Source organism: Chelonoidis abingdonii, chromosome 9 (genome assembly GCF_003597395.2).
Source record: "Chelonoidis abingdonii isolate Lonesome George chromosome 9, CheloAbing_2.0, whole genome shotgun sequence".
Taxonomy (NCBI): Eukaryota; Metazoa; Chordata; order Testudines; family Testudinidae; genus Chelonoidis; species Chelonoidis abingdonii.
The window spans coordinates 11,809,538-11,836,698 of record NC_133777.1 but is presented as its reverse complement, the minus strand read 5'-3'; the positions used below and the strand labels follow the sequence as shown (position 1 = coordinate 11,836,698).

The following is a 27,161-nucleotide window of genomic DNA, read 5'->3' as shown; positions in this document are numbered from 1 at the left end:
ATGTTTTATTAATCACCTTCAATTGGTTATTGCTTGCTAAATTGGGTTAGGACTTTTTAGAACCTGCTGTGTCAACAGTGTGTATTCTGCTGTTAAGGGGAAACTGTCAATCTAGCTTTTTCTGATCCCTGATATTTTCATTGTAACATCTTTCCTCCCCTCCTCGAGGTTAACTAGATCAGTCATCCAAACAAGACTATATCTTATTTTACTTCTTCCTGTCTTTAATAATATTATCAATGTCTGATTTAGATCTTACTAAATATAGGGCTAGAGGCTGTACAGTAGTCAGTTCCTGTTGGATGAATGCGTTTGGAGCAGCTGATTTAGAAGTCCCTATTTCTTTTTCTTTCTTCAGTTATCTCGATTTGTAACAACGTTCTACCAACAGGCCCTGTTCTGTGCACCTGCCAGCCTAGCAATGCTTACAAATGATGTCCTTGTAAAATGTTTTTATTTATCTAGGGGAACAGCGGGTGAGTTTTTCAAAAATGCCTATAGGGGATGAAGCATTGAAAGCCCGTGGGAGCTAGGTACAAACCTGAGCTTTTGAAAATTCCACCCCTAACAAACTGATCATGTCCAGGGATAAATAAGGTGAGTGATAAACACTGACCTTGGCTGAAACTCCCTAGCCCACCTACTTCTTCAAGTGGCTGGGAGAAAAGATGGGCCTTGCAGTCTGAGCTCCAGCATGGCACTAGAGTAATACCTCTGCTTTATGGTCACCTCCTAGTGGCAGCGTCCCATGGGGTTTCACAGATCTCCCATTTTGAGGGCCTGATCCTGCCTGCCCTTACTCACCTGAGTAGTCTCATAAGCAGCACTGGTGTATTATTCCACCCACTAATGCTGCTGGAAGGGAAGCTGCTGTACCAAACTAGGCTTTGATTAGCCAGCGCTATATCACAGTGCGGGGGCGGGGGGGACAAGAGAGGAAGATGCCAAAGAAAGTGCTCAGTAGGGGAGGGTGCATGGTACAGTGAAAACATTACTACATGTTCACATTATACCATATCCAGAGGTGGGATCTGCCTAAAAGGAGGCCTGGATCCACAGACCTTTCTGTTTAAGAGCAGGTAAAGCTAGAGAGGCACAGGACAGTGCACTGAGCAGCAGACTGGCCAGCTAAAACCTCACAGGTATCTGTGCACCTCTTTAGAACATAGAGCCCAGAATGCAGAGATCCATCTACCCTTTTCTGGTCTCCCTTCCCCATGCAGCGTAAAACCAGCCTTCTATCCCCCAGTGCGCACACACAAACCTGGAACGCCTCAAAGACTGAGTCGTGAACTTGACTCAGAAAGGTTGTTTGGTGAACAGGGGCTTATGCAGCCATCTTTTGATGGCCAGGCCAGGTGGAATCCCAATGGCAGCCATTCTTAAGGGGTTTCACTCTACTTCATTTAACTTTCCCCCCGTCCCTGACCAAGGCATTTATCAAATGCCTCAGAGATCTGTGGATCCAAGCAACAGGCCAAAATTAGCTCAGCTGCTTATGTTGCCTGGAAGAAAGGTTATGGGCAAGTTACTTAGGGGCTGGATCTGTTGCTCATTGGGTTGATTGGGGGGTTTCTATTGACCTAATTGGGAAAAAGGAAGAACAATGAACTCCTTTGGGCATTGGTTTCTTCCCTCTGTAAAATGAGGCTAACAGATTAAAGATGGGGCTCACCCCATCCGCATGATCCCATGGGTATGAGCTAAGTTCTACTCTTGCCTCTACCATTGACAGGCCCTGAGACCATAGGCAAGTCATTTAATCTGTCTCCCTCCCCCATACTGGCAAAAAGGGGATAATTATAGCTGCCCAGCTCTGTGAAATGCTTGGTGCTGAAAAGGGGCATATAAAGGCAGGTCTGTACAATGCTCAGTCCAAAAGGCCCCTGACCCTGCAGGTCCTGCTGCAATACAAACAGCAATGATTAATTCTATTCCTCTAGTAGTTTCAGTAACATGAATTAGAGAGAAGAAACACCAAAGCCCAAAGATCTCAAATAGCAATACAAGGAGCAGCCTTCCAATAGGGGCAGAAGGTCAAGCCAGGGCCCTGGAGCAGAGAAGCCCTTTCAAGTAGAATAGGACAGGGTGCATCTTCCTGGGCCAGTGCTTCTCAACCTGTGGGCCGCTCGTGGCCCAATCAGCACAGAGTTGCAGCCCATGTAACATCTTCAGGGCCAGACAGGTAGTATTGGATGCAGCCCACATAACACATTGTGAGCCACATAGGGGAGCCACAGTGGTAAACAGGTTGAGAACCACTGGCTGGACAGACCCAGCCTTGCCCCTGTCCATCACCCCCCTCTGTTTTCCATACAATTTCCTTCCCTTTGTTTGGATGCTGCCTTCAGAAGCCCCTGTTTTGAACTTGACTAAGTAGCAAGCCAGGTTGTCAGCTGGAGACCCCACCATCTCACTTGTTCCCAGGCTGTCTTCCAGCTTTACTACATTTTGCCTCATTTCTTGGCTGTATTTTTATTATTATTATTGAGCCGAAAGAAATGAAGAGCCCAGCTCTCCACTATCTCGCCTATCTCTTTACATCCCCCCACCTCCCCTTCCAGGGCTAATGCTGCAACATGCCTGACTGAAAGGCTTGTGTGGCAAATGCGTTGCGTGTGTTTTGATGTGTGTGGAGGCCTCTCTGCGCTAGACACAAGTTCTCCAGCTCATTAATTTCCGGAAATGAGAGGAGTAATGGAGAGGAAAGCTGCTCTTTCGCTCCTAGGCAAGCCACGAGCCCCTTTCCCTGTGGGATGCATTTTCTCTCAGCTAAAGGTGTATCTACTGATTTGATTCTCGCCACTAGTAAGTCTCAATGCACGTGTCTGATCCGCGGCGGTGGGGTGAATTGTTCTTGGTATCTTGACTGATCCCGGTTGAATTTCGGCCATTGGCTATGAAAGAGGCGCTTGGGCACTTCACCCACCGAGAAAGGGCCCGCTCGCTTTGCAGCGGAGGTGGGGGGGCAGAAAGAAGGGCGGGCTGGGAGAGGCCAGTAGCTTCATCAGCAGAGATCTACCCCCAGCCGGAAAAGCTGCTCTCGACCCCGAACACCTGTTGAAGCGCGTGGGACAGGAGCAGGCAGCATTTCCAGCAGGCAGTGAAGGGCGGGGGGGGGGGGAGATTCCTCCCAGGGGAGGGAAGGGAGGGCAGTTGCTCCAGCAGGTGCTGCAGCGGATTTCCCCTCCTGTGGTGAGACTGGCCTGGTGGGACTTTGGGTTTAACAAGAAACTCCCTCCTCAGCTGGGGGAGGGAGAATATGTGTTCCCCCCCCGTCCCACCCCAGGAGTTTTTAGAGACACGGGGGCTGGGGATCAATCACCTTGTTACTGCTCCACCTCTTGGCCCGTCCCCGGGCCTCCCAACTGTTCGCTTTCGCAGGCGGACCATTGCGAGTCCACCCAGCGCGGGGACAAGTCACCCTCCACCCCCGGGCTCGCTGTGGGCTGCGCGGGTCCCGCCCGGCTTTGCGGCTGGCTGGGCAACATTCCTGCAGTGTCATTTGCTCCTCCGCGTGCGGCGAAACTTCCGCCCCCGCGCTGGTGACTGGCGACACCCGCCCGCCCGGGCTGTGCCAGCAGCTCGCTTCCCAGGAGAGCTCTGCGGGATGGCTCTGGGGCTCCGGAAAGGGCTGGAGGGGCCGGGACACTGCTACAGCCCAAGGCTCTGGCTCTGCGCCTGAAGACGCCCCTAGCCAATGTTGCCCCTTCCTAACACCCAGCCCACCCTTTGCCGGGCCAGATCCACCCCCAGCGTCGCGCCCCCGGCGACTCCCCTGCTGCGTTAGGCTGGTGATCCCTTCCCTCTAGCCCCGGCTAATCCCCTTCTCTCCAGGACAATTAACGAGCAGCTGCTTCAGCCTGGCATCTCTTCCAGACTGCGCCTGCCGGAGGAGTGGGGTGGGTCGCTAATTACCCCGGAACCGGCCGGCTCCCGGGTCCCAGCCAGGCTCGGAACGGAAAGGAAACAGCAGCCCGAAAAAGTTACAGTGAAAGTTTGCAGGGAGCCCAGAGCCCGTGCTGCGGCTTGAGCACCGTGTCTGTGCCTCTCCCAAGCCCAGCCCGGCGCGGCCGAGGTTAATCTCCCTCCCTCCCAGCGTGGGGTTTTTACTACAGCCAGCTGAAGGTAAGGCCTCGTGAGGAACCCAGCCCAGCCTGCCAGCCAGCAGAGGCGGAGAAGTTTGGTGCAGGGGTGGGAGCCTCCGGCTAGGGACTGGGGGAAGAGGCTTTCCCCGTGGGGAGCTCTCCCCCCCCCTTCTCATTTACAGACCGCCTCGGCCAAACAATCTGATTAGAAGCTTTGATGCTTCAGCTTCACCTAACGCTCTATTGGATCAGCCCGCGCCTTGTGCTGAAGTTACACACCCCCTGCCCCCCCCTCCTCCCCCCCCCGCCCCGCTCCCAGCCCCTCCCCCCACTCGGACTCCTACATTAAACCTTTGATCACGCTCCGCAAGAATGTGCTACTGCCTAAGCGCGGGGCATCGCGGCTGCTGGATGGCCCCTCTCCAGCCCCAGACCGCCTTGGAATAGATTGAAATACCCCCCCCCCAAAAGCGGAGCCTAGCGCTTTCCACCGAGGCTCGCCTGGCATGAATCTCGTTGCGTTTCCTGGATCTTGGAGGTTCCTTGCTTGACGCAGTGAGGAGCTGCAGCCCGCTCTGTTCTCAGGCCGAGTCCAGCCCTGGGATTTGTCTGTTCGAAATTTGCCGTCTGGAGTGGGAGCTGCCGGCGCAGGGGGTGTGGATCGGCCGGAGAAGGTGTCCTCCCGGGCAGAGATCAAGGACCATCCGGCCCGGCCGAGGGACCCCTCCCCCCATGTCACAGGCAGGTAGGTGAGCCGGGCGCGGTGGGATTGCGAGGGAGGGGAGCGGGGCCAGCAGCTGACGCCGTGTCCCTGACTTCCTTTCCCGTCCCTCCCCTGCTGCAGTACCGGGGCAGCGGGCGCTAGCTAGATCGCCTTCCCCTGGCGGCTCCGGGGTCGGCTGGTGAAAGGGGCCTCTCTGTAAGGTGCGCCGGGAGCCGCCAGCCCCGGTACCCGCCTACCCACGTCCGCGCTCCCTTTGCAGCTCTACCCCTTCCCCGGCCAGCGCTGCCTCCTGCCCCGTCCCATCCCGCGGCAGATGTTGCCGGAGATAAGCCCTGTCTCCCGGGGCTCTCCCAGGCGAGCACTCCGCCTGCCGAGCCGCCCCTGCGCCCTGAGAGAGGCGCCCAGCCGCCGGACAGGTCCCCTCCCGAGCTCGCCCCCTTTGCCGGCAGGGACGCTGCGAACGCCCAGTGCGGCCCGCGGGTGGCCGCACCGGCCCGCCCAACTTTCCGAAGCCCGGCCCGGCTGGCGGGGCGAGCTGCGCGCTGAACTCGGCTCCTCCTCCGCTCGCTCCCCGCCTGGAGCCCCCTGGGCTCTGCGGGGTCCCTGGCGGCTACCTGGGTCCTGGCTCCGGAGCGAGCGGGCGGGTTTCAGCACTGGCGGTCGACGGACAGCTCCCAGCGCCTACTCCCCCGCGCGTCTCAGCCGCGCAACCCCGGCGCCCTGGCAAAAGCCAGGAGCCCAAGCCAGGGCAGAGGGGATCCCCCACCCAGCAGCGAACAGGGCTCCCCAGTTCCAGAGTCTGTGGAGTATAAAGAACTGGGAAGCCGCTGCCTGCAGCCCTTATCTTCCTCCCCTACCACCTCAGAGGCTGGTCCCGCTCCGCTTTGCTCCTAGCCGGAGTTAGGTTTCTCCCTAGCCTCAGTGAAGCTAATGGTTCCGCCTGCCTCTCCCTGCACTTTAGTCAGCCTTAAAGAAGCTCCCTGAGGCCTCGCCCCTAGGAAGGTTAATGCAACTGTTGCCTTCAGCGAGGTCTGGTGATCCGGAGCTAAGTGGGATCCGGAGCAAAGTCCGATCCGGCGCCCAGTGCTGGGTGGGGAGGGGGAAAGTTGTGGCTCTGTGGAGGCGGAAGCTCGCAAGCCTTCGCGGGGCTCACTGTCCGCCGGCAGAGGAGGGAAGAGTTTTGCAACCCCCACTAAAGTGTGTATGTGTGTGTACGCGCGTGAGTGTGTGTGCGGGCGGGCGGGTGCCGTAGGGGTGGGTGCATAATAGCGATATGCCCAAATGTTTCTTAACAGCCGATTGAAATCTTCCTGACAGGTTAACTTGTGCTCAGATAAAGCTATTTACTGATCGCTTTGGAACTTGTCGAAAATGACTAATGACCTGACGGTTACTATTCCTGAGAGACTGCAACTCAGCGATTGTTAGTCCTGCAAATCAGGGAGGCTTTGCTTGGGTTTTAAAATTCAGCTTTCTCGGGTGTGTGTGTGTGTGTGTCAATAGATTTCTTGAAATCACACGTTGCTAATTTGCTTCTGAGTTGGCGGCTCTCCGCTCCAACTCCCCACATGTCCTCTTTAACATGAATTCTATTTTTGCAGCCAAAAACGTGCCACACATATAGTTTTAATTAAATGAACAAGCAGGAGGGGGGGAACCTCTCTCGCAAATGTGGGCTTGGATTTTAATCCCCTCTTATCCCCGGTCCAACAATATGTGACTCTAATTGAAATGAGGACTGCAGAGAGTTAGAACCTTGTTAAAGGAAAAACGGTACTATTGAACCTAAATGCTCCTCTCTTCTTGGCATCTCATCCTCTCCCCCCGAAGAGTCTCCTGGAGTGGCTAAGTTTTAAAATAATAAAAGCCAGACTGGACAGATGGACAGTCCATCTCTTTGATTGGTCTCCAGTAGGGGTTTCTCCTCTATTAGACTGTGTAGTTTCAGGTTGTACAGGAGATTTCGTTGCTATCCGATGAATGCATTGCAGCTTTAATTATAATGACAGATGTTGCTGCAAAGTCCCATCTCCGTAAGAGAATTAATGATAAACACAGAGGGCCGAGTAGCTTGCCAGTCAGGGAGCCCATTGTTAAGCCGCAACCAGAGTTGCCAAGTAATGTTCATGATGCATTTTAACGAAGCCAGGCCAGTTCCCCCTTAGCCCAGTGCCCAGAACCCACCTCAGCGTGAACCGGATCTTTAAACCAGGCCTGGACACACACACAAACACTCCGCTTTAGACTGGGCTCGGGGAGACTATTGGCCAGGCGCTGCATACGGATGGACCCTTGAAATCTCTTCCAGTCCATTTAAAATCTCTGTTGCTGTACAGCTCGATAGCCCCAGAGTTGCTGTACTTGATGCACTAAACGAGTCATGCAGGTCCTGCTCTTTATTTATTTAAAGCTTGGGTTTCCCTGGTGTGCGGCGAAGGCCGCTTGTCCCTGGTCGGCCTGGCTGTGCTTGGGGGGGTGGGGAGGAAGGGACCGCTGTGCTGTTGCTGTTACTCTCCTTCACACTACCTTTCATTGGAATAACAAACCCCCCATGAGTCCTCACTTCGGAGCTGCCTTCGATTGAATAACGCACTCCTTCCTCGGCAAAAACAGACCCGCTTGGCTCGCGGGTTGCTGTTTTCCTCTCCCTGGAAATGTCAGCTTCCCAGCGAGGAGCAGGGAAGCGACTTCTATGCAGGGATGCAAACCCAGCCCTCTCACGTTGTAATTCTCTCCCCAGCCCGCATCCAATTCCTTCCAGCCCTTGTCGGGGCTGCATGCCCCCGCTGCTCCAGCTCCGGGGGCTGAGCCATTTCGCAGCAGGTGGTGCGGATAACGTTCCGTCTGGCCGCTCCGTGCCCCCCTTCCCCGGAAGGAATCGCTGGGAGAGCAGCATTTGCTGCTGTCCAACGTCCTTGGCTGGCTGCGCGCGTGACTTACCCCTTCCCTGGCTTCCCAGGGCCTCCCTCGCCTTCTCCTCCCAGCTTGATCATCAGCCGGCCTCGCATTCGCCAAACTTTGCATTGCTCCATTTGCAGGGGCAGCGCTCCGGTTTGACTAAATAACCGGACTGCTCCTGTCTGCAGCGCTGACAGCTGCCCTGGGTCCGGCCAGGGGGTTCATTGGGGCCGAAGGGTTTGTTATGTATGCCCTGTTGAACTGGTGGGGACAAAGGCCAGGGACTCGGGAGTAGGAATCTTGGGGACTCGGGGGTTAATGACAAAGAACGATGAACTTCTCCTGTTCCGAAACGCAGCGCGCTGCGCGCTGATCCGCTCCGGCTCTGCTCAGTCTCCGAGCTGTCCGGGAAGCTGCTACCACTGACCTTCCAAACTACACCACTGCTCCTTATCGCCTACTGTTAGCCCAGGCTTCCCCCTCGGCCTACAATACACCCAAATCCACCCGCGAGAGACTCTTTCTCTTCCTAAATCATTGCTCCGTGGCAGGGCGCTTTGGATTTGACTTATCAAAGATGATCCAGTCTGATCTTTCTCTTGTAATGTGGGGACTTTCAAATTGCCAGAGGTTTCCCTCTATTTCTCAGCGCCTTGGGCCCCCTCTCACAAATCAGCGTGACCCAAAGTTTTTAGCCTGTCAGTCGCCCAGCTTCCTAAAGGTCTGAGCCCAAGATCTGGCACCCAGTGATGTCTCAGACCACACAGGCCTTTCTGTTGTGGTGATGTCGCTCTGCTCTAGTAGACGCTTTCCTAGGGGGGCCAGACAGCATCCAGAGTTGGATCCCCATTTCCTCCCATCGTCCATCTCTCTCCAGCTCAGCTTGGTATTTTGCTCCTGATTAAACTCTGTATCAATTACTCGCCCTCATTCGAGCTCTGAGCTGATCATTGCTGCATTAGCCACGCCGGCTCAATCTAGCTAGCTATCGCTTTTCCTAATGCATTGCTTGGAGTAGGCTGAACACCCAGCCCAGGGGTTCAGCCCCGTTACTCCCAGCTGGACGGCTTTCCGTCTCTTGATTTCCGCTCGTAAAAAGGTGCTTTTGTCAGGTTTTCAATTTCTGCTAGCAACAGGCTTGCCCAGTGGGGGGACGGTACAAACAGCAACTCAGAGGATAGTGACCTTTTAGCTCACTCTCCATTAGAGTACACTTTACTTGCCCTTTCTGTAATTACGGTCCTCAACGTTGAGCAGCAGACACCTTCCCTCTGCACCGGGACCAACCTCCTCTTAGTTTGATGCGTTTCGTCGCCAGTTTGCACCGTATTAAACATTTACAAGTTTGCCGTGGTGAATAAAGAGATCATTAATATAAATTGATTCCGGGGTTGCAAAGGGGGTGCCGCTGTATGTAGAAATGACAGCTATTGAGGGAGAGTAGAGTGAGCAGGCGGTGCCTGGCGAGGTGCATTTCGGATTATTTCTGAATGTTCCCAAATTAATGGATTGTCGCTCTGAAGTCTCCGGCAGCGCCAAAACATAGACGCTGTGAAGGGGGTGAGGGCGGGAATCAAGACGCCTTGAAGGGATTGCAGGCGGCAGGCTTGTTTTAGAGGTTCCTCAGCTCACCTTACATTTACTGTATAAATAATTAGGCAGCATTTTTCTCTCGCTCCCCCAATCTTAGGAGGAAGCTGCATGGCCAGGACCGAACCGGGGTGCGTAGCGGATGCTGCTGTGCTTGCTGAGCCGGGCCTGGCTGGGTCTGCGGGGAAAGCGGAGTTCATCTGCCCCCCTCTGCCCCCAGCCCCACCCAGAGGCTTTCAGTCCAATGCTCGGGGCGCGGCGCTGGGAGAAAGGCCTGTCTCAGGAAGCGAGGGGAAGGAATATTAGGCGAAGGGGCCTGCCGCGTTGGCTTGTCTTGACATCTTTATAGCCACATCTAGTGGATTTCCAAAGGCAGGAACTGCAGCCAAGGAGCGTCTCATAAAGCAGGTGACAAGGCACGGGCCACAAATCCCTGCGTTTCTTGAGCATCCGACAGCACACAAGGCTGTCCAGACTCCGCAGGGAAAGGTCAAAGGCCGGGAATCAGGGAGCCACGTGGAAAAGGACAGGGGTACCCGCGAGACAGACACTTCCCAGCTTTGTACTGGCTGCATATCCCTGTCCCCTCCTACTCTCTCACACCCACTCACCCCCCCCCCCAGCTCTGTTGAACCTGGAAATGATCTTGCTTGGACCCTTTACGCTCTGACCGGCCGCTTAAAGCTCTGCACGAAACTCTGGTGGCGGTCACTGAGCGCTGTGTAAGGAGGGGACCAGGGTAAGAGCTGCTCTGCCTTTGAGCCCGGAACAGGGACGAGGGGTGTGAACGCACCGCTGTGCCTGTGCAGATCTGGGGTAGGATGCCTAGTGATTGTTGCACACACACACACACACACACCGGTTTCAGTGCATTTCTTCTGGGGGCTCTTCTTCCTCCGGCTCGCCCTCTCTCCCCCATGCATAAGGCTTTATCCCCATTCGCGGTCTCTGGGATTGAGTCAGCTCCTTTGTATGCCGCTTGAATTGGCCAGCTGCTTTGTGGAGAGAGGCTGAGATCGTGCTGGGAGTACAGAGAAAGAGAAAAAATCAAAGCCTGGGCTGAAAACGGGACAGGAAGCATGAGCTGGGGGAGGAAAACAAAGAGTAAAGAGCGAGGGAAGGGAAGCTCTCTGGGGAGCTGGCTGGCGAGCCGGCCAGATGGCTCCCGGTGCAGGGAGAGGGGCTGCAAAGGAGGGTCTCCCTCCCTAGCCCGGGGGCAGACGGCGCGACCCACTGGCCCTGGAAAGGCGAGTGCCAGTGACCCACAGGAGCAGCCCCTTCTCCCTGGCCAGAGCTAGGGGCTCGCGGGGGTGGGGGTCGGGGCCAGCTGTATTCACAGCCCCCGAGGTGTGCTCATCAGGCGGGTGGTTGGGAACCGCTGGGGAAAGGCAGAGGCAAGTCCGGATTAGGGCGACCACGCTGATGGGCGCGGTATGAAGAAAGGAGAGAGATGGACAGCGAAGGAGGAGACCAGGACAGGGGCTGATCAGCTGGGGAGAGATTCTGCCCCCAGAGCTGGTCCTTGTGCTGCAGAGACACCCCCCACCCTTCTCAGCGCTAGCGGGACAGGTCACCGCCGACTAATGCCCCCTACTCCCCCGGGGTAACCTCCATACCCAGCATCCCGGTCTCTGCTGCCCTCCCCTCCCCCATTTCCTCTCCGAGGGAAATCGGGGGGGGGGCCTTGCTCCCTGGCTGGCGTGTCCGCCCCCACTCCGGCGCGGGGCTGTGAGCGCGCTCTTCATTCTAATGAGAAAGTCGCTCCGAATGGGCGAGGCCTCATTCGCTCTGCCTCCGGGAGGCAGGGACCGGCCGAGGGCCGATGGGAACGCGATGAATGAACGAATCTCCATAAAGAGCCCCGAGTGGGAGTTAGAGAGCGGAGGAGGCAGAGCTGGCAGCAAACCTGGGCTGGCGGGGAGCGCAGGTAAGGAGACGGCTCCAGGGCGGGTAACTCCTGCTGGAGCGCAGGTCCGCTCCGGTTCCACCCCGGGGCAGCTCCTCGCACACACCCAGGGGAAGGGAGGCGAAGGCACCAGGTGCGCGGGTGTCCCCGGGGCTGGGTGTGGCTCGACAGCTCTTGGTGGATATTGGCCAGACCTTCCAAAGCCCCGAGCTCGCCGCAGGTTTGCATTGCTCCCAACAGGGGCTGCTGGGCTCTGTGCAAAGCCAGGCCCCATAGAGGTTTGTGGGGGTGAGGGGTTCCCCCTTCAAAATGTGGAATTGCAAAAACTTTCCAGGAAGTTTCTCCACTGGCTCGCTCCCTTCTCCCTGCTGCCTTCCGTCCCCTCGTGGCCTTTCCGGGGGGCTATGTTTAAGCTAGAAAGACAAAGCCAGGGGGGAGGGGAGGCGAAGTGGACTAGCAGGGGGCTCGTGGCTTTAACTCTCTCTACCCGTCCGGCATGGAAGTGGCTTTGCAGGCGGTGAGCTCCAGGGTGCACGGGGTGCGTGTGTGTCTAGAGCCGTAGTTTTTTGAGTGCTGTGTGCCGGGCACGGACAGAGCCTGTCTCAGCGGCACTCCGGCGCTGCCTGCAGGGCAGGAAGTCTCCCCTTGCCTGGCAGGGCAAAGCACCGGGGGAGGGAGAGACACCCAGCCAGGGAGCCGGGCTCCCTTTGGGGAAGGAAGCGCAGGGCTGTCCTCACTCACACAGGAAGTTCCCACAGGGGTGCAAGTCCCCGGACTTGCTTCGGAGCGGGTGCTGCTTTCGCCAGAGGCGGTCAGATCTGGGGGCTCTCTTCCTTCTGACACGTGAGCGGGGCCCCACGGTGGGTTCTCAATAATAATCCGGGTAGGGGGTTACGGGGGCCAGGCTTCCCGGCGCTGTATTCGCGTGTTTGCTGATATTTGCACCCTTGGCGACACAAAGCCGAAGGGACAAGTCGCCGGAGCTTTCACACGAAGCCATAAGCAGGCAGCTCGTTCCCTTCTGAAAGGGAAACCACTTGTACTGATCTTAAATGCGAAATCTCATTACCATGCGAGATCGAAGAAAACGGCCCCGAAGGCTCCACAAAGGCATTGATCTGCGCGTATAACTCGCTGCATCTTCATTACACTCCAGGGCGCAGATTTGTGGGTCTCTGGGCTCGCAGCGCAAAGGCTGGGACAGCTGGAGGAAAGGCGCTTATTCCTCGCCTGGCTGCAGGCCGGCGTTTGGGAGCAGGGACCCGGACTATCTCCTCTCCGACGGCGCCAGGGCGCTAATCTGTAGGGCTAGGGGCCTGGGGTCGCTGGGCGGCCAGGAAGCTGCTTTGACCAGACACCTGCTGGGTTCCGCACCCTGCAGGGATTTACCGAGCCGGCTGCAGATTGGTGGCGGAGGGGAAGTGGGGGGATCCCATGGCCAGGCCCCAGATGCCAGGCGGAGCTGGCTAGCGGGATGGAAATGGTAGCTCTCCCTAACCCCTGGCGGATGATACCTTCTTGGGGAGGCCTGTGCTCGGCCTTGGCGAGACAGCAGTGGCCCCCTGGCCCGCAGCTCCGGCCCCGGCTTTGCAAGTTCTCCCCGACGGCTCCTTCCAGCTCGCCCCTGCTATCTGCAGAGTGGGGCCAGAGCCCTGTGCAGCGGCGTCCCCCCAAGGTTACGGCAGGACAAGGCGCGTGTAGGGGGACAGCTATGGAGCAGTGTGGTTTTGCCTGGTCTGTAGCCCGCGCAGGGACTGGGCAGAGGTGGCCCGGGCCGGCGCCTGGCGAGCCCCTTGTTGTACCTGGGGAGAAGTCATGGAGCCAGGGAAGGTTGTAACGCGGCCCGGCACCGAGAGGCAAACGCGCTGTCTGCAGCCAGTGCAGGACCCGCCACGCACTCCACACTCTGGCCAGCAGCGCTTCCTCAGGAGCCGGCTTTCCCCGCCTCCCCTGGACCCCTCTGTTTCTCTCTCCTCTGCAGCCAGTGGTGCTCGCAGCAGTGTTTGGTTTGCACTTCCTGGCTTCTGTAGCCACAGACACTCTCTGTGCCTCAGACACACAGTACTCACCGACTGTCTCACGCTCAGACACACACTGACACTGCCACACACACACCTGGACTCTTTCTCACACCGTGACACTGACACACACACTGTTACACTGGCACACACCTCGACTCTCTCTCACACACACACTGTGACACTGAGATGCATACCTGGACTTTCTCTCACACACACACACTGTGACACGGACACGCACACCTGGACCCACACTCTCTCTCTCTCACACACATACACAGACTGTGACACAGACACGCACACCTGGACTCTCTCACACACACACACACGTACTGTGACATGGATACGCACACCTGGACACTCTCATACACCCACCCACTGTGACACTGATACACACATCTAGATTCTCTCTCTCTCACACACACACACAGTCACACTGTGACACTGACACATGCACCTGGACTCTCCTTCTCACACTCACCATGACACTGACACACACACCTGGACTCTCTCTCACCCACACACTGTGCCACTGACACAAACCGATTCTCTCACAATCCAACACAACGTGACATTGGTATACACACCCAGACTCTCAAACTCCAGCACACCTTGACACTGACACACCCACACTGTAACACGAATCCCCCCACTCTCTCACACTCCAAAACAACATGACACTGGCACACACAACCCGACTGTCTCACACTCAAACACCCTGTGACACTGAAATACACACTCCTACCCCTTTGTGCAACATGGAGCCTTTTAAAGTAACATGAACACACACTAAGGGGATATGCGTGAGAAGGGGTCACCTTCCCAACCCCTCCGAGGCCCCGGGGTGAACTCAGTCCTAGGCACTCATGCTGCTATTTCTCCAGCCAAAGCCCCAGGCTGAGGCTGTGGCAATAAACGTGCAGGAGCTCAGTGAGCACCACTGCTTGCTGGTGAGGAGCTTCCTGCCCTTCCCTCAATGAGGCGCCCTGAAAAGGGATTGCCAGTGCTCTTCTGATTGGCTTCATTCTCCACTTGAGCACTCACTGCATTAGGACTTGATTTTTTTCCACCTTCGAGTCCCAGCCAGATTAGATTATGGATTTGGCCGATTTCATGCAACTAGAGGAGGGAGGAGTCCGAGAAAGAGAGAACAGGATCCCCTGGAAGGGAGAGAAATTATATCTAGATAAGAGCTTGTTCTCCATGTTTGCTTAATACAATCCTGTTTGATCATCAGGCAGCACAAGATCTAAGGCCTCACCAGGAAGGATTAACTAGGAAAGGTCAGATTTCACGCTCATCTGATGTGTGAGGAGTATTATTCTGAATGTTGGGGATTATTTATTTGTTCTCTAGTCCAAGCAGAAACAAGCAAACAAACAAAAGCCCTTTGGTCACAGCTCCAAAGATCTGTATAATCTAAATCTGGATGTGATGCTGCAGTGTGGGGAGGGTAACAAAGCAGCATCAATAAAGTCTTGTCTGTCCCTGGGCTGCAGGGTTCGGTGGCCAGCAATCCGTGCAGCTGCATCAGTGCAAACTCCTTGGGGGAGGTCTCTTTTAAAAGTCTCTTTTTAAATCTCTCTGTTCCACCAGCACTAGCCTTTGCTGGCCACCAGCTACTGAACTGAGGCTAATCCCAAGGACGGACAAGGCCTGGGATTTTGTGGTTACCTAGCAAAGGCTAGTCAGTGCACAACAGGCTGGAACAAAGAGACTTAAAATATTACATATAATAGAAAAGTCTTAGCAGAGCCTTTTGTGGTAGGTATCCTGGCACTGAAATGAGAGGATAATGGTCTGATGTGTCAGCTCAGGAAAGCTGCTCCATATGCAGCGAAGGGAAGGAAATCGCATTGATTGGGCCTGTGTGAAAAGCAGACAAATAGAGTGACCTGAGTAGCATCCTTGGTGGAATATAGGGAATGAGTGGACTATGCAGTCAGAGAGAAACTCAGAGAAGTGGGGAGAGACAGGGGTAGGTAGGGCTTTGAGGTCAATGACAAGGAGGTTGAATTTTCAATGGAGAAGGAGAAACCAGTGTAGGGATTCAAAGGTGTGTGTATGTCACATGGACTGAGGGGCCAGGTACATCATCCTGGTGACTGCATATTGTACAGACTGGAAGGGGGAAGGAGAGGAAATTCCTGTGATCAAGACAGGAAATGAGAGTTTTAGCTGTCTGAATAGAAAGAAGAGGTTTTGATGGAAGAAGCGGCAGGACTTGGGGGAGGAGTGAACTAGAGGGAGGAGTCTGAGCTGGCCTCAGAGTTAAGAACCTGAGTGACAGGGATAGCAGAGGTGTGATCAACAGTGACAGAGCACAAAGTAGGGGGTCAGAAGGGGAAAAACTGGGAGTTCAGGGTTTGTCTACATCAAGTGTGAGCTGATGGTGAAACCCCCAGAAGGAGATGTAAATGGCAGAATGAAAGAGAGAGGTAGGCTTGGGAGTCATTCACTTTGGGATGGTCAATAGATATGTGGGTGAACAGAGAGCTCACCCAGGGAAAGGGTGGTGAGGGGGAAGAGAAATCTAAGAGCAGAGTTTGGCAGGATTGCCACTGAAAGCAGCAGCAGGAGGAGGAGGAGGACGACCCACCAAAAAGACAGTGAAGGGGGATGGAGGAAAGGTAGGGGAGAGACAGAGGAGCAGAGCTGTGGGAAACTAAAACAGGGCAAGAGGTTGAGCATGACCAACAGTGTTAACAACAGCTAGGAATCAAGGAGAATGATGGTGCACTGACCCTGAGACTTAGCCAGGAAGAGAGCATTACACATCTTGGTGGGAGCAATTTCAGAGGAATGAAGGGGGTGGAGTAGAGGGGGAAGATGGGCGCTCATTTGGTGAGTGTGGAAGTGAATGTGTGTACAGTACCTAGCACAATGGGGTCCTGCTCCATGACTGGGGCTCCATGCTACTGTAACACAAATAAATGGGAAGAAAGGAAGTGAATGATAGCTGGAGAGGCAGGTGAGGGACCAAGGGTTGGCTTTTTGAGGCTGGAGAAACTGGAATACGCATGGTATGGGGTAGGGAAGAAGCCAGAAGGGAATGAGAGGTTAAGTGGGGCAAGGAGGTCAGGAGAAAACAGGGGCAGGTGAAGGAGCTGGAGGTAGAGTATCCATGTCAATCTGCATATAAAAAAATCTCCCAAACCAGCTGGAGGTTCTCAATCTGCCATTTCAGTGTAGCCTGGCTAAGACAGAACCTTCTGTAATAGCCTTCTGGCATGATCCCCAACATGGGAGTTAAATGTAAACATTCTACAGCAGCCTGAGAAAATATTCTGAAACCCCTTTGTGGAAATGAAATCATGGCGAGCTGCATTTGTCAGAATAGTTCCTCACTTCGACAAGGCTGAATGGTATCTCTAGCTTTGGATAGCATCAGGGAAGAACTGAAGACAGAAGTGTAAAAAGAGATGGACAATCTGCAATACTGGTGACCAAGGGAGGAGAAGTCATCTTGGCACAGACCAGAATGACCCTCTGAAGAATATGCATTTGATAGGCCCAGATCTTGCAGCCTTTACACATGTGAATAGTCCCTGTTGAACATCATAAATAGTTTTACTGAAGGCAATCGGACTAACATGGTGGTAAGGGCTGTAGGACTTATAGCTAATGCTTCACAGAACACAGTACACACATGCAACATTTTAAATACATTATAGATTTGTCCAGTGTTCATAATAACACGTAGTGAGCAAAGCCTCAGCAAGTATAAATCAACGTAGCTCTATTGAATTCAATGCAATTATGCCAATTTACAAATGCTGACGATCAGGTACTACGACCCTATACATTTGAAAAATATTTACATAGTTTGCATCCTATTATAGCATTAAAATGTAGGAGTTGGACAAGTGTAATCTTTTGTAGCTACGTCATTTTAAAAATCAATGGTAATAAGTATATGGAAACGTTATGTGATGTACTGTTTCGGCTTCTATCCGCTTTTAGCTTTATTACAGTAAATGCATAGATTTCTTGTGCCAGACTCATCATTCATCCAATTAAATTGAGTTAAACCTCAGGCATATTTGGCACCTTGTTTCTCTCTATACCTTTGAAAATGGGCAGGTGGCAATAATAACATTTTACACTTGGTGGCATCGTTCGTGGCAAAGGTTCCCAATATCCTTTTACAAACTATGTTCATAAATTGGTATAGTATATGTGTGTACTCGTGTACATAACAGTAGGATGCATTGGCATTGTCTAGGTACTTTGTCATACACTTTGCGTGTGTGTGTGCATATATAAATAATACATTTTGCTTCTGCCACATTACTTTGCAAGTGGAAGAAGTTTTAAACAATTTTAACTGGGACTCTCCGGAACATGATTGCCATGAGCCCAACTCTGAAGTACTCAGAGACAGGTATTACAGGTGAAGCCCCTCCTTAAATAGCTTGAAGTAGTTTTTATAGGCCTAAAAATGTCACAGATGCAAAGACTGCCATCTCTGGACCTTCCAAGGGTAGAAGCAACTGTTGTGAGGGCCATTGGGTAGCTAGGAATCACCCATTACTGTCCTAGAAATAAGAACCTTAAGCCACTGGCAAGTCCCAAGCCACTGGCAAGTCCCAAGACACTGGTCCTTGAACTGCTCTGTTTCAGACTTGGATATTACCTGTTCTGGGGGTTGATTCACATTTTTTGCAGGGAGGGGGTGGAGAAAGGAAATACATTTGTGGTAACATGCTTTAATATTTTAAAAATGAAGCATCTGAAGCTGTTCAGATGTTTGGATTCTTAGAATAAGTCCCGTCGAGCTGGGTTCGTTGGCCTAGTGTTGCAAGGCAGTCAAAGGCACATACTAAATTAATTTATTACACAGCTCGGTAATTTATCACATGGAGGTGATGTCTACATATGGGGCGTGTGTTATTGTGGAGATGATATAAATATAGAGGATAAATAAAAAAACAATGGTGAGTGACAAGGACATAAATAATTCCTTGGGATTCTGGTGACATTGAAATAAATTGTGAGTCGTAAACCGTGAAAGAGATGTGATGTCAAAGGAGAACCCTATAACGTATTTATATCCATGGTCAGGATTTAGTGGGTTTTTTTTTTAAAATGCATTAATTTAATTACACATTTTAAATTAATGTTTGCTCAAATTAGAGCAACACCATCAGCTTACTTTTACTGCCTTTTTATATTTATTTTGCTTGGTTTGTGGATTTTGTTTCCAGTTTTTCTCCTTGCTTAGTGAGACTCGTAATATACAGCTGTGATGTGCAAAACATGAACTGCCATTTCTTTGATAATATCTGAGTGATGTGCTGTGAATATTTCTATGCTAGCAGGCTATACAGCATGAAGCAAAGCCCATCATTAGAGAGACAGCCCAGTCTTCCAAGATTCTGAATGTCTCCTACTTAGTGGCCTTAACTCCGACAGAGCTCAATGAGAGATGAGGGTGCTCTGCAGCTCCCAAGAGCCACTCAGCACCTTGCAGGATTGGGCTCTAAGAGCATGAGGCACAGAGAGATGAACCCCTGTGGGCCAGATTCTCAGCTAGAGGGAGTTTCACGTTCTATTTTTTCTCTAGTATACCATACCCCTTTGTTATTGGTGAAGACTGCTTGCAAGTTATAAGCTTGGGCCAAATTTTTGGCTGCAGCCTCCAGTTCTGTGCTTGCAACAATGCATACTTTACATGTGCAAGACAAGAGGGATATTTGTGACTCACAGGTGCAGATTTGGAGACCAACTGAAAATCAGCCTAGTCGTAGCTCCATTAAAAAGCAAAGCCCTGTGCAATGTCACTAACTCTGGCTCTTCTGACCCTGACGTTCACCTACCCACAAAGATCTCTCAAAGCGGTTTGGTTCTCTTTCAGTTTATCAAACTCTTTCATTCCTACTTCATCCAGAAATCGCTCGCTCGCTCTTTCTCTCCATAACTGTCACCTGAAGCTTTTTGAGTCCTGAAAAAAGAGTGGGAGAAAAGAACAGTGCATTGTGCATGCATAATACACTGTAGCTCATTTCTGTTGTGAGTTATCCCTCCTCTCCTCCCAAGTGGAGATAAATATCACAAGTACCTACATCACTCAGGAATTATCCCTTACCCACTTGTTCCTGAAGAAAAAATGTCCTCCAGAGACATGCTATTATATTTTTGCTCTATATAAGCCTCCTCTGAGGAAAAATAGCTTGAGATAGCTATATATCTGGCATACATGCAACATAGCCATATAAATGTTCACTCTGCACGTACACAATTCAGTTGTGAGAAGATTGTGCCTCTCTTCCTGATCATCTTTTGTATTCTCCCCCATCTTCTCCCTTTCACATCCTTCCTCTGGTTTTCTTCCCCCATTATCTTCCTCCAGTTGGGAGTCAGGAAAGAAAAGGCCATCTCTAAAGACCATCACAGCCTGCTGCTGGTAGAAACTAGCATTAGCAGTGACTCAGTTGACTTTAGTGGTGAGTGAATTTCAAATCATTAAACTCCAGAGACAGTTTTCAAATATGGCAAGATGAAATTCAGATCTATAATAAGTATAGTGAAGAGCAGGAACTGACCAGCACTGAGCTGGGGATCCCACTTGGGGCGCACACTAGCCACAAATATTGTGGTGACCGTCTCTCGTGAAGACACGTGTCTCTATGTGATGTAGTTCTGGCAACTTTTCTGTATGTGTGGGAAAACAGAGAGGCCTCCAGTGAAGTTAGAAGCCAGGTGTGATTTACCAAGCCCTTGACTAGAATAATGACTTCCAAATTTATAAAGCCTTCTATGTGAAGATCTGAAACCACTTCAATTAATCAACTTATTAATTAGTGTAAAGAAAAACTTACAACACCCTTGTGAGGTAGACAATTGTTGTTATCCTCATTTTACAGATGGAGATAACCTCTGTGTTTCTAAGCTAAGGCCAACAATTTCAAGCTAGATGCCCAAATTAAGACGCTTGACTGGGGCTCGATTGTTTCTCTTTCTTTTTTTCTTAAAGTATGCTGATTTCAGGAGTTGTGGCTACTCAGTGTGTCCAAAAGTCTGCCCAAAGTCTCTCAAGTTGGGCATCCCAACATTTAGGTACTCCAAAATAGCAGAGAACTTTGAAGATTTATGTCTAAGGGACTTGGCCAAGGTCCCATAGCAAGTCAGTGGCACAGCCAAGTCTAGAACCAAGGTCTCTAGACTCCCAGTCCCATGCTTTAATCAGCAATCCATTTCCCTGCCAGCTAACATAAACAGTTGAAATTCCATATGTCATATAATATTAGTGTCATAGTCTTTATTCACCCATCTTTACCATTAAAAAAAGTTTCCACAACAGAATCTGGCTCCTAGCCCTGTGTTCCTCAAAGCACTAGAAACTTTCTTGATTGTGTACATTTTGTGCATGAGCTGGCATCTGATTGGCTGACCTCACAGAGCAAGTCTCTCCTGTATGCTAATCAGAATATGGCTTTTCAAGAATGCTACATTGAGCAAATGTCACTCTACAGCACTAAAAATCCATCAAACCGAATGACAGCAGCTGTAATCATCAATCATGTGGGCTCCTCAAAATAAAGTCACTGCAATGGAATATTGTCACAGGATAAATGTCTTGGCTTCACCTCAGCACTGGTTCCTGTTAAATGCCGCTGGTTCGCCAAGATGTTTAGCAGGCAACTGTAAACCTGTGACCCATTTTCTAGTCCATTAACATTATTATGTATTGTGACAGACGCAGGCCAATGGGGTACAGGAGTCTGGTAGAGGGCAAATATACTGGTCACTGGATGAGTAGTTTTCTGTTCCCTGAGTGACCAGAGCAGGGGCTGCACTAGAGTAATCAGGAACCTGCTAGAACCAATTAAGGCAGACAGGCTGATTAGATCACCTGCAGCCAATCAAGGCAGGCTAATCAGGGCACCTGGGTTTAAAAAGGAGCTCACTCCAGTCAGGCGGGGAGGAGCCAGAGGAGAGGAAGTGTGTGTGAGGAGCTGGGAGCAAGAGGCACAAGGAGCTGAGAGTGAGAGGGTGTGCTGCTGGAGGACTAAGGAGTACAAGCGTTATCAGACACCAGGAGGAAGGTCCTGTGGTGAGGATAAAGAAGGTGTTTGGAGGAGGCCATGGGGAAGTAGCCCAGGGAGTTGTAGCTGTCATGCAGCTGTTACAGGAGGCACTATAGACAGCTGCAATCCACAGGGCCCTGGGCTGGAACCCGGAGTAGAGGGCGGACCCAGGTTCCCCCCAAACCTCCCAACTCCTGATCAGACGCAGGAGAAGTTGACCTAGACTGTGGGGAAGATCACTGAGGTGAGCAAATTTGCCAATAAGCGCAGGACCCACCAAAGTAGAGGAGGAACTTAGACTAGATACTGTGACAATCTCCCAATGGGGCAGCCAGTGCAGTCAGTTTATCAACATTCTGACCTTTTCTATTTCTGTGTGTGCCCATGGCCACATTGCTGGGATCTCTTTAGTGTTCACCCACCTGACACCCAGGCAGATGAGTTTGTTGGCTGCTCTGGTGAGGAAAAGCAAGTGTGTCACCAGCATAGTGACCGTCCGAGGCGAATCCTAAATCAGCTCCTAAGCAAATATGATTACTCTTCCTGGAGCACAAAAGAAGCCATCCCCACAATCTGCTAATATCTCTAACCTGGGTAAGGCTGAGCATCACAAGAAGGACTTTGATACGAAATAGAGCAACTCTGTTGGTACTGCTGGCATTATTGAACAGAAGCTCTGGGTTAGAAGAGTGCCTATTACAGTGTCACCTTAAACCCAAATGACACTTAAAAAAAAAAAGGCACTTACTCCATATCCCCCTCTGCCTCCAAAGTCCAGGCAAGACGTCCCCTATGGAATCATACCCAGCTGTAGCACGGAAAGCAGGTAGGGTGACTGGATGTCCTGATTTTACAGGGACAGTCCTGATTTTGGGGGTTTTTCCTTATACAGGCACCTATTACCCCCCACCTCCTGTCCCGATTTTTCACACTTGCTATCTGGTCATCCTAACAGCAGGTAGTGCGTCCGTCAGAGGTTAAAGGAACGGAATTGTTCATGTTGCTGTCACTAAACAAATTAACTCCTGCAAAAAGGGAGAGAAAAAGGCCCTGAGATAATGCTGCTTTGAGCTTCATCTTCTCTCAGGGAAGCTGTGCGGAACAGCAAATCCCAGGTCCAGCGGGCAGGGGAAGAGGAGAGGAGATGCCTCTCAGCTCCTCGATGGTAGCGCTACAGGTTCTGTTTAAAACCAATAAATAAAATATAACCTCTTGCCTTTTATGCAGCTCCAACCCTTGTACTTTTAACGTTGCCTGAATTCATCTGCTAAGGTCATAGAGTTACACAGCTGTCAACGCTCCCCAGCCCCCATCTTGGGGAAGGGTTGCACACTGTGGTAAGGGAACCAACAGAATGAAATACAGACAGGGTCAGCATTAAAGTTCATCTGATACTACAGAAAGCAACCATCTCTGTCCTCAACTCAATCTATCTCTGCTGGTCATGTGTCTGGCATTCATACAGGAGTGCAGGCAAACCAGATCCTTAGCCGGTGTAAATGGGTGCTGCTCCAAGGACTTTAATGGTTGCTTGAGAGTCCATGCTGACCAGGATCTGAAAGATGTGGCCTGCTAGTTACAGCTTTGATACTTGCAGTGTGTCCAACGGGAATGTAGTTGCATTATACCAACAAACAGTTTAACATCTTCCTGAATGGACACCGGCCGGACCATGGCCTGTAGCCTGTGTATCTAGGAGTTACTTTGGGCCATACCTTGACTTTCATGGAACATCTCACTGAGGGCTGGTCTACACTACGGGGGGAAATCGATCTAAGATACGCAACTTCAGCTGCGTGAATAACGTAGCTGAAGTCGAAGTATCTTAGATCGAATTACCTACCGTCCTCACGGCACGGGATCGATGTCCGCGGCTCCCCATGTCAACTCCGCTACCGCCGTTTGGGTTGGTGGAGTTCCAGGATTGATAGGAGCTCGTTCGGGCATCGATATATCACATCTAGATGAGACGCGATATTTTGATCTCCGAGAAATCGATTGTTACCCACTGATACGGCAGGTAGTGAAGACGTAGCCTCAAACTACAGTATTTGGTCCTGCCATGAGGGCAGGGGACTGGACTCGATGACCTCTCGAGGTCTCTTCCAGTCCTAGAATCTATAAGACGTAGGTCACATATGGTGGACTGCGCCCATCAGTGAGTGCTGCCTGGTTTCCTCATGGACTTGCACGGTGCTCTTCCCTCAGCTATTGGATGGTTCAGACACTAATCCCAGGTCTACAGCGAATAGTGTAGCTGAAGTCGGGGTATCTTAGATCGACTTACCTGGCCGTGAGGACAGCGGCGAGTCGATTGCTGCTGCTCTCCTGTCGACTCCGCTTCCGCCTATCGAGAGCTGGAGTTCCAGAGTCCATGGGGAGCGCGATCGGGGATCGATTTTTTATTTATTTATTTTTTTTTTTATCGCATCTAAATCAACCCCCAATAGCTCGATCACTACCTTCTGATCCAGTGGGTAGTGAAGACCTGCCCTTAGACTCAGGGCCGGCACTTCCATTTAGGCGGCCTAGGCAATTGTCTAGGGCACCAGGATTATTGGTGGGTGGCATTTTGCTGGAGGGGGCGGCAGGCGGCTCTGGTGGAGCTGCCGCAGTCTTGCCTGCGGAGGGTCCGCTGGTCCGCGGCTGCGGTGGAGCTGCCGCAGTCATGCCTGTGGACAGTCGGCTGCTCCCGTGCCTCCAGTGGACCTCCTGCAGGCACCACTGCGGCAGCTCCACTGGAGCCGCTGACCTGCAGACCCTCCGCAGGCACGACTGCGGCAGCTCCACCGCAGCTGCGGGACCACGGTGCGGGGCGACTAAATTGCTGTGCGCCTAGGGCGCTAAAACCCCTAGCGCCGGTCCTGCTTAGACTAACACTTTATTTGACTGCATACATGTAATCACTATATAATATGAAGTGGGGTTGCACCCAATTATGCCAGATGAATATCGGATCCTGAAACTTGCTGTCCTGGCCCCAGACAGATGGTAGAGATGAGGATTCCAAAGGCTAATACCCTCTGTCTCCTGATCGTATATTTCACTGGCTACTTTTATACATAGAATCAAAGAATATCAGGGTTGACAGAGGTCATCTAGTCCAACCCCCTGCTCAAAGCAGGACCAACACCAACTAAATCATCCTAGCCAGGGCTTTTTCAAGCCTGACCTTAAAAACCTGTAAGGAACAAGATTCCACCACCTCCCTAGGTAACCCATTCCAGCGCTTCACTACCCTCCTAGTGAAAAAGTTTTTCCTAATATCCAACCTAACCCGCCCCCCCACTGCAACCACAACCTAAACCACGATTGCCATGTAATCTGATGCCCATAGAGGGGCTTCTCCCTTCTGTACTTCTTGCCCCTGGATCTGCTGGTTTTCTCTCTTCTTCCTGCTGAAGTGGGGTGGAAAATTTAGGGTACCTGACCTGGTTCCTATTTACTATTCTCTTGTTTTAATATTTTTCATAAACCGCAGAGATTAGTGTTCTGAAGTCTGGAAAGTGGGAAATAAAAAGAAACATCAATAAATCATAACATTTCATCAGCTTTCCTAATTCACTAAGTAACCCAAATCAGAACACAGAGTTCACATGAGTGATTCACATTAAAAGAAATCAGAGTGGGCTGGAATTCTTAAAACTTCCAAGCAAACCAGTCATAAGCAAAACCGATGACACCACAGAGACCAAACACTGGAGGTGTTTTTAACATTACTTGCTATTAGGATCGGTTCACTAAGCCTAAATTTTGCTAATAGTTTTCTGGGAAGGTCAGTTCCACTAACCTCTCGTCTCTCTGTTTAGTTGCAAAATCATTTGTAGCTTGTTTCCTCCCTACTGATTTTAAGAAAAAACGTGGAGATTTTATTTTCCTGTGAAGATTTACTGGTTGTGTCGTGTCCTGTTTTGATTTCCGCCCCAACCATGATCTTAATAACAGGAACAACTATAAAAATACTAAAATGTTTACATACCCCCTAGCTGCTTTGAGAACACACCCTCTGGTGCACTGTAAATCTAATTTGCTAGGGTGAGCAGAGCAATACACTTTTCATTTTAATTAGTTCAGGATGAGTTGGAACCAATCACACTCGTGGCCTTGTTCTTCCCTTCTGCACCATTCAATGTTGTGGCTTCTATTTTCTGTAGGGGAAATTCCTGTGTATTGTTGTAAAGCCTGATCATACGCCGCAGAATAATATGAAGACAGATATTCAAATACAGCCCAAAGCTGCATGTGAAATAGCCCCTCCTCTACTGGCCAGCCCACTCATTAAGTAGTGCACAAATGACCTGCCAGAGGGAAGACTTTAGAAGTAGCCTTTAAGTTCTGTTGTCCCTTCTCTGAGAGTCTCAGTGGTTCACAATAGTGAATTGAGCCTCATCACCCCCTGTGATGTAGGTACAGCTGTTCCCATTTTACAGACAGGAAACTGAGAGAAGCAGTGACTTGGCCATTGTTACGCAGTGAACCAGTAACAGAGCTGGGGCTAGAACCCAGATCTCGTGACTCCCACTTCTGCACTTTAACCACCAAAGATGCTTCCTTTCTTTGTTTCTGATTCTGCAGAACCCTGCATTCGCTTCAATGGGATTTAAGTACGGGCTAAACTGAGGCCAATATGGATATGTCTACACAGCCCGCGTGGGAGCAAACCTCCCAGCCCAGGTTGATAGAGTTAGGCTTACAGAGCTCACACTAACACTAAAAATAGCTGTGTAGATGGTGCTTTGAAGTTGTGGCTCTGGTTCTGAAGCCTAGGGAGGGAGGGAGGCTTCAGTGCCCAAGCACCAGATCAAGCCACACCGTCAGAGCGCTGTCTACCCAGCTATTTTTAGACTACTACCAGGAGCCTGTCTATGTGGCTTGGTACTGTGAGCCACGTAGAGAAACCCTATTTGTGCACATACTAACATGTATACTATTAGAGTGGCTCTTCAGCTTTATGATTCTGTAGACCAGTGAGCAAGAGATCTTCCCCTCCCCACCCAATACTCCGCATTCTCCGTCCGCCGTGGTCATCCTTGGATATAACATCGGAACCTCTGCAGTGCTATGCAGAATAACAGAAATTAGAGCTGGATGGACCCTCTTGCTCCTCTGATTAATCCTTTTGCCAGTTTATGGTTATTTCCTACAACACATTCTCCAGTGCTTTGCTCAAGTCACTTCTCGCTGATGCAAGTGATCTATTGCCTTACTGTACTCCTTTAATCTGATCTGCATTTTGAAGAAGGTTTAGAAAATGAAGCCATGAAGTAAGAAGTCCAGTCAAGAATCCCCTAGGTTTTCTAAGGCACAAGGTTAGCAATGGTGAAGAGCTTCCTGTCTGCTGACATAAGGAGAATTATGCTGCATAAACCACAAATTGGCATTATTCAGAAATAGTGGGTTTTCTGCATTCAAAACCCTAAGTTGTATATAGCTGGGCTTTGTGCCCATAAATGCATCACTGAAACCATAGCAATAAAAGTACTTACAAGTCAGTAACATTTCTAGGGAATTGTTTGCTATTATGGGATTCAGCCAGGGCTGCTTAACAGAAAATAATCTCAGATCAGGGTATGTGTAATGAACTCAGTGTGTAGCGTTCATTGGAACATCTAGGTCTAAGCATCACGGTGAAGATAGGGGGTGGGAAATTCTCTGGGGCACTTCCCATTAGATACAGGGTGTTGGACCAAATGATCTGGGTGATTCCTTCCAGCCTTGTACTCCATGACTCTAGTATGAGTCCACCTCCTCTCCCCCTTATATCAGTTAATAAAATTTAGCAAAGGAAAAAGGACACTTATACAGCACCTCACATCCTAAAGCACTCTACAGACCGGCACTTTCTCCTGCACTTGCTCTTATAACGTGTCACTAACCACTAAAATGCAGCTACTTTCTTGTCGGGTG

The 27,161-nt window shown here is 51.2% G+C and overlaps 1 protein-coding gene across 2 annotated transcripts in view; it reads left to right on the top strand.

Moving 5' to 3' along the window:
* Nucleotides 1-4,518: 4,518 nt before the first annotated feature.
* ELFN1 (extracellular leucine rich repeat and fibronectin type III domain containing 1) overlaps nt 4,519-27,161 on the top strand; it is a 176,189-nt gene continuing 153,546 nt past the window's right edge. Inside the window, exon 1 of one of the 2 annotated variants that reach the window (XM_032794087.2) lies at nt 4,519-4,833. The gene's annotated coding sequence lies outside the window, so the exon portion shown is untranslated. Of the gene's footprint in view, nt 4,834-11,145; nt 11,228-27,161 lie in introns of those variants that run through there. The other variant, XM_075069190.1, reaches the window with a different exon arrangement.